The sequence below is a fragment of the Colobus angolensis genome, unplaced genomic scaffold (assembly GCF_000951035.1).
Source record: "Colobus angolensis palliatus isolate OR3802 unplaced genomic scaffold, Cang.pa_1.0 Scaffold5, whole genome shotgun sequence".
Taxonomy (NCBI): Eukaryota; Metazoa; Chordata; class Mammalia; order Primates; family Cercopithecidae; genus Colobus; species Colobus angolensis.
Window position 1 is genome coordinate 18,588,456 of NW_012118487.1, and position 6,867 is coordinate 18,595,322.

A 6,867-nucleotide genomic window follows, 5' to 3' on the forward strand; every position below is an offset into this window, starting at 1 on the left:
TTTTTTTGGTAATTTAAAAATGACCATTTCAGTCTCTCTGCTTGTTATTTGTCTGTTCAGGGTATCTAATTCTTCCTGATTAAGCTAGGAGGGGTATATCTCGCTAGGAATTTATCCATCTCTTCTAGGTTTTCTAGTTTATGCAAGTAAAGGTGTTTATGGTAGCCTTGAATAGTCTTTTGTATTTCTGTATTGTCAGTTGTAATGTCTCTCATTTTGTTTCTTATTGAGCTTATTTGGATTTTCTCTCTTCCTTTCTTTGTTAATCTTGCTAATGATCTATCAATTTATCTTTTCAAAGAACCAGCTTTTTGTTTCATTTATCTTTTGTATTTTTTGTTTGTTTCAATGTCATTTAATTCTGCTCTGATCTTGGTTATTTCCTTTCTTCTGCTGGGTTCAGGTTTGGTTTGTTCTTGTTTCTCTAGTTCCTTGAGGTGTGACCTTAGAATGTCTGTGCTGTTTCAGACTTTTTGATGTAGGCGTTTAGGGCTATGAACTTTCCTCTTAGCACTGCCTTTTGCTGTGTCCCAGAGGTTTTGATAGGTGTGTCACTATTGTCACTCAGAAGAATTTTTAAATTTTCATCTTTTTTTTTTTTTTTTTTTATTATACTTTAAGTTCTAGGGTACATGTGCATAACGTGCAGGTTTGTTACATATGTATACTTGTGCAATGTTGGTGTGCTGCACCCATCAACTCGTCAGCTCAGTCTCATAAATTTTCATCTTGATTTCATTTTTGACCCAATGATTTAGGAGCAGGTTATTTAATTTCCATGTATTTGCATGGTTTTGAAGTTTCCTTTTGGAGTTGATTTCCAGTTTTATACCACTGTGGTCTGAGAGAGTGCTTGATATAATTTCAATTGAAAAGGAGCTAACATGTATTGAGTTTAGTAGACTTGAGTTGAATTAGGTGCTTTACATAGTTGATCTCCCTTCAGCCTCACAACACTTGAATGAAGAAATTAAACTTCAGGGATTCGAGCAACTTGCCCAAGAGCACACAGCTAACCAGCTGTGGGTCAGAATTAGGAGCCCACGCCTGCCTGATCCCAAAGCTTGTCTTTTCCTATACACCCAACTTTCTCTAATAGCATAGGCCACCACTGGTTTTATTTTTAACCTGTGGTATTGCACTGATAGCCCTGGCAACAGAAACTTTATGACTTGAAAGATCTGTAGAGGAGTCCTGAGGAGAGGAAAGCAACAGTGTACTTGCTTTCTTTTCACATGTAGTTCTTTCCTGCCCTGACACGAATCTTGTTCTGGCTTTTTACCTCCAGAGCTGTGATGAGTAAGAAAACTCGTACTAACTTACCATGACTTCTGCCAGTCTTGGCCCCATGTGGGACTGGTCAAAATAGAATATCAGATATTTTTTAAAAAGTGTTTTAATGAGACTAAAATAACAGCAAAATATCAGCACGAGGTGCTGCCTGCTGTATGACATAGTTGACTAGTTGCAGATAGTTTTTTCTGAATTTAAGTGTTTTGGGGAATGGTATTGTATTTGCTTATTGTGATAAATACTCACTTTTGCATCAATGGAAATAGAATTCTGAGAACCACGATGTGCTTCATCTTAGACATTTAGAAAAGCTTCTACCTGAACTGTCAAGAATCTCTTCAGAATAACTATTTAAGCCCAAACTATCTTTTTTTCTACTAGAATGAGACAGTTAAATTGTATCCCTGGAAGTTTTCATTTTCTTTTTTTCTTCTTGTTGTTTTTTGCTTTTGCACTATATTTATCTTTTTGAAGAGGTTGCAGTAACTACATAATTCCATTGAAAAAGTCAGTTACAAGTGGTACATTGACAAACTATTTTCTTAGTGACGCAACCACCAAAATATTACCGAAGAAAAGAGCATGTGTTTAACACTCCTTGCTGAAAGCTTGAAGCATATGCACAAAATTGATAGAGGGAGTATGGAAGAAATTATTTTGCCAATTTTGGCCACTTCTGCATAAGGCTTTTCATTTAGAATTTATTGAACTGCCGTATACAGGTTGAAATTGTTAAATAAGCCAGAAAGCTTTAAAGATTTTGAGTGTGTTGATGTTTTTACATGTGGGCTTTTTTCCTGTCAGATTTTCAGTGAATTACAATGATTATAAGTACATTTTCATTAGTTTTTATACTGTAAATAAGGGGAGGGTTTTCAGAAATAATGAGAGAAAAGCAGTGTATCATTTCTTAATGGTTATACTATTAGAGTAACAAGCTGTATACAGGGCCTTTCAGTTTCTCAGTTAGGTTTTGCTCCAACCTTCCAGCAGTCTAGGGTGCACAGAGCTGCCTGGATTTGTGGACACTATTGTTTACAGTGCGAGTGATGAAGGAAATGTAAAGATTATGTGGTTGTTAATATGAAGCAGGAATTTGTACTAGTGCTATGTGTCTTTGCTGCATTAGTATTTCACTTTAAGAATGAATGGGCCATGGGAAAGTTGTTTTTCACCAGTCATGCCTTTTGGTCAAAGATTCTGTATTAGTTTCTTAGGGGTGCTGTAACAAATTACCAAAAACTTTGTAGATTGAAACAACAGAAATTTATTCTCTCTGTTCTGGAGGCTAGACGTCTGAAATCAAGGTGTTGGCAGGGCCATGCTCTCTCTGAAGGCTCTAGGAAGAATCCCTTCTTTCTCCCTAGTTTCCGGTGGTTGCCAGCAATCCTTGGCATTCCTAGGCTTGTGCCTGCATCATTTCGTCTGCCTCTCACCACCTAGCCTTCTTCACTCTGATGTCTCTGTGTTTTCACATGGCCTTCATCAGGCATTGGATTTAGGGTCCATGCAAATCCAGCATGACCTTGTTTTAACTTTGCAGGTTATGTCTGCAAAGACCCTAGACCCTATTTTTAATAAGGCTGCATTCGGAGGTACCAGGTAGATGTGAATTTGCAGGGGGATGCACAGCATGTCGTTCAGCCCAACACAAACAGTATCTTCCCTGCTTGTTCCAAAGCACACTTACTTCCTTTTACTGGTAACTTTTTACATCTGACATTAACTTGCTGAACAAATTTATAGATTGCAGTTGCCTGGTCAGATTATTTGTCTTTAATTAGACTTTCATTGCTTTGTTGTTATTGGAGATTATTCTAGTGAAAAAGGGAATAAGTTTAAAAAGTTGCTTGTCAACGACATACACACACACACACGCACACACACAGAAATTTGTCGTAAAGAAAATATACTATAGGCTGGGCATGATGTCTCACGCCTGTAATCCCAGCACTTTGGGAGACCAAGTCAGGATTGCTTGAGCCCAAGAGTTTGAGACTAACTTGGGTAATATAGTGAGACCCCGTCTCCACAAAAAGTTAAAAAATTAGCCAAGCATGGTGATGTGCATCTGTAGTCTCAGCTACTCAGAAGGCTTGAGATGGGAGGATCACTTGAGCCTGGAAGGCTGCAGTGAGCCAAGATTACACCACTGCACTCTAGCCTGGGTGACACGGTGAGACCCTGTTTCAATCAATCAGCACATACATACATATATACGTATGTACACTATATAAGCAAGCTAATTTAAATCTTTTAACCAGAAACTAGGAAAAGAGTTGCAGGTTGCTCTAATAAGAGTTATCAAAAAGAATATTTTTGTGTAAAATAGAAGCCTTGAGGTTTTAAAGATAATCTTAGAATGACTTGTAATGGAGATGGTGCTATCAACTGAACTTAAAGGAGAGATTCCTTATTGATATGATGGGAATCTCTCCTTTAAGTTCAGTTTATTTTCTTGAATTTTAATAGTTAAAATGTTTGTAGAAATTTTATTACTAACATTGGTATTTTCTAGAATAACGTAAGTCAACTTAAAGGGTCCTTTTATAATAGTGTAATTTTCACTATTTTTGCACCTGAAGGAACAGGATGTTTTATAATGGAATCAGAAAGAAAATAGGATTTGATATAAATAAGTGTTTTATGGTTAGTCTCTGAGAAATAATACCAGTTTTATAAAGTGGGATACCTATACTGCCCAAATACATTTGGATTTTTTTTAAACTTTCAAGTTCATGGGTACATGTGCAGTATGTGCGGGTTTGTTACATAGGTAAACATGTATCATGGGGTTTGTTATACAGATTATTTCATTGCCCAAAAAATTTGTTAACAATAAGTCCAGGCATTTTCCAGCCACACTCTCCTTAAAGCTACCGTACTCTCTAGTTAGAAAATAGGGCAGTCATCGCTCTTACTAGAGAAGTTATCATTCCTTTACTTGCGCTAAATTTTCTATATAACTTGCAGATCTCTCAGTCTTTCAGCTGGGTGACATTACTCTTTCCTTACTAGTCAAATAAAATGACTCAAGTCTCCATCGCATGCATTTTGGGAGGTCTACTGTCCTGAGTGTTTCTGAGGATTCCTGGGGAGGAGGCAGGCAGTGGAGAGCGTATGGGTGGAGGTACGTGTGAACAAGCTTATGACAGGCACTTTTCTGGTCTCTAGTCTTGGAATCCTGCCTCCCCATTTGATTCTTGATTACCCTGTGTAGTTCTCTCCACCCATGATTGCTGCCCCCTCTCTGATCTCATTGCTTCAAGCAGGGAAAATTTCCCTCTCCTTTATTCCTCAAAGCTTTGTTTACCCACAGCTGTTATTAGCACAGACTCTTCTGAAGGCTAGGGGGCAAAGGAGGTGGAATTAGAACATAGTTCAAGTTCCAATGGGTCTGAGAACCTCCTCAGGCTTGTGGCTGTGGCTGTAGTCAGCTCATCTCCCTCCACTCCCAGCCCCAAATTACACCCACCTTCTCGGTACCCTAGGCCTTCACCTTTCTTTATGTCACTTTCCTGTCCATGCCAGCTTTTTGGGTGTAGCAGTTATCCCTTTCAACAACTAAAATACTTCCTTAAAAGAATAATGCTCTCTGTGAGTAATGTTTTGTGTTTGTTTGTTTTGTTTTTTTTCTGGGCAGCTAAAGAGATCAGCTTAGACTGCAACTCACTTGCAAAATTTTAGAATTCTTCCCTTTTCCCTGCTACGTCTAGTATTCGTCAGTTGTTTGAGGCTTGTAGTGGCAGGCTATCACTGCCTCCCACCACTGTTTCTCTCTGGCTGTTGTCCCTGCATTCAGGTGTGGGCTCCCAGACTGCAGAGGCTGTGTCTGCCTTGTTCATTCATATTATCCTCAGTGTTTAGCACAGTGCTTGGCATGTGGTAGGGACCTAATATTTGTGGGATGATTGCACAAAACGAAAGAACAACCGTTTTTAGGTAATTATCTTAATGTATAGGGAAGGAAATCTTGACACTCCTATTAAACCTTGTCCTTTTCCACTGGAAACTCCATTCTAGAAAGCAGATAACTCCTGATCACACTTGCAGGACATTTGAAATTAGGAGGCTTTTATCCTGGTGGTCCTGTAACTTCACTATTTAAAAACTAAGGTTGAGGGACCTAGAGTTGGAGTCAGGAAATAAAACCATTTATCTCACAGACAGTCCCTTGCAAGTGTAATCTTGCCCACTGCTGTCCGTTTTCTGCTGTTTAGTCCAGTTAAGGTTTAGGTGATGCTATTCAAGATGCGATTTCGATTGTACACCCTAGGGTGCAGACTTTGTCTTGGCATATTCTATTCTTCGCCAGTGTGCAAAAATAAAAAATAAATAAATAAATAAACCCCAAAACAAATTTAGGAAGTAATTAGGAAGTCAGGGATCTTTTCTCTAGCAGCGTCCTCATCCAGTGATAGGCATCTCCTTTTCAGTGGCTCATAGTTAATTAGTGGTCTCTGTGAGTTGAATTTAAAGGTCCTTAGGTTTTGCTGTCTTCAGAATACATTGTTAAATTTGGCTCAGAAGGAAAGGAATAGCTATCCTCCTGTGAGACTCAGGGAAGTGAAGGAGCTTGCAGTGAAGCCACCTGGATGCAAGCCAGGTCTGACTGACTTCACAGCCCATGTTGGTTACATGTGCTCCATGACCCTGCCGTCTGGCTTTCTAGAATCTTCAAGTGTGGAAGCTTAGATCTATTTGGATGTGTGCATGTGTGATGTGCTCTGGTATTGCTGATAAAGCTAAAACACCTTAAAATTTAGAGGTGAAAAAGCATGTTGTTCAAAGCAGTCAGTAGATAATTTGTTCTGAAAATGTAGACATCCTGCAAGAGATCTCCTGCCATACCAAATGAATTTCAGAAGTAGGGGATATCGGTTCACAGTAAGCCTGCTGGTGGGAGCGGCCTGAGGTCTGGTACCTTCGGAGCAGCCCGTGCATTCATGTGAATGAATTTGCATTAGTCCTCAAAGATTGTTTGTGAACACCCTCCAGCCTCCTTACTGCCATATCCCAGGTAACAGGTTAGGCAAAAGAATGACATAAGCTATTACTGCTTTGAAAACAAACACAACTTCCTGTTAGCACTGCTAATGGAGACAGTCTGTCAGCTCTATCTTTGTAGTCTCATAAACTTCATGATTTTATAGAAATAAGAAGTCCCTTTCCTACATTTCTAGTATTTTAGCAGAGGCTTCCGATAAGCAGTCATGTCCTAACACATTTGTTTCTTGTTGACTTTTTTCCAGAATTTTTTTTTTTAAAGAGACAGCATCTCACTCTGTTGCTCAGGCTGCAGTGCAGTGGCACAGTCACAGCTCACTATAGCGCGGAACTCCTAGGCTCAAGCAGTCCTCCCACCACAGTCCCTCAAGTAGCTGAGACTACAATTGTGCACCACCACACCCAGCTAAATAAAAAAAAAAATTTGGCTGGGCGTGGTGGTCACGTCTGTAATCCCAGCACTTTGGGAGGCTAAGGCGGGTGGATCACCTGAGGTCAGGAGTTCGAGACCAGCCTGGCCAACATGGTGAAACCCCATCTCTACTAAAAATACAAAAACTAGCCGGA

General features: G+C 39.5%; 1 protein-coding gene across 1 annotated transcript in view; it reads left to right on the plus strand.

Moving 5' to 3' along the window:
* Positions 1 to 6,867, plus strand: part of SH3RF1 (SH3 domain containing ring finger 1) — a 178,429-nt gene that overhangs the window by 82,034 nt on the left and 89,528 nt on the right. The gene's annotated exons all lie outside the window — the stretch shown is intronic.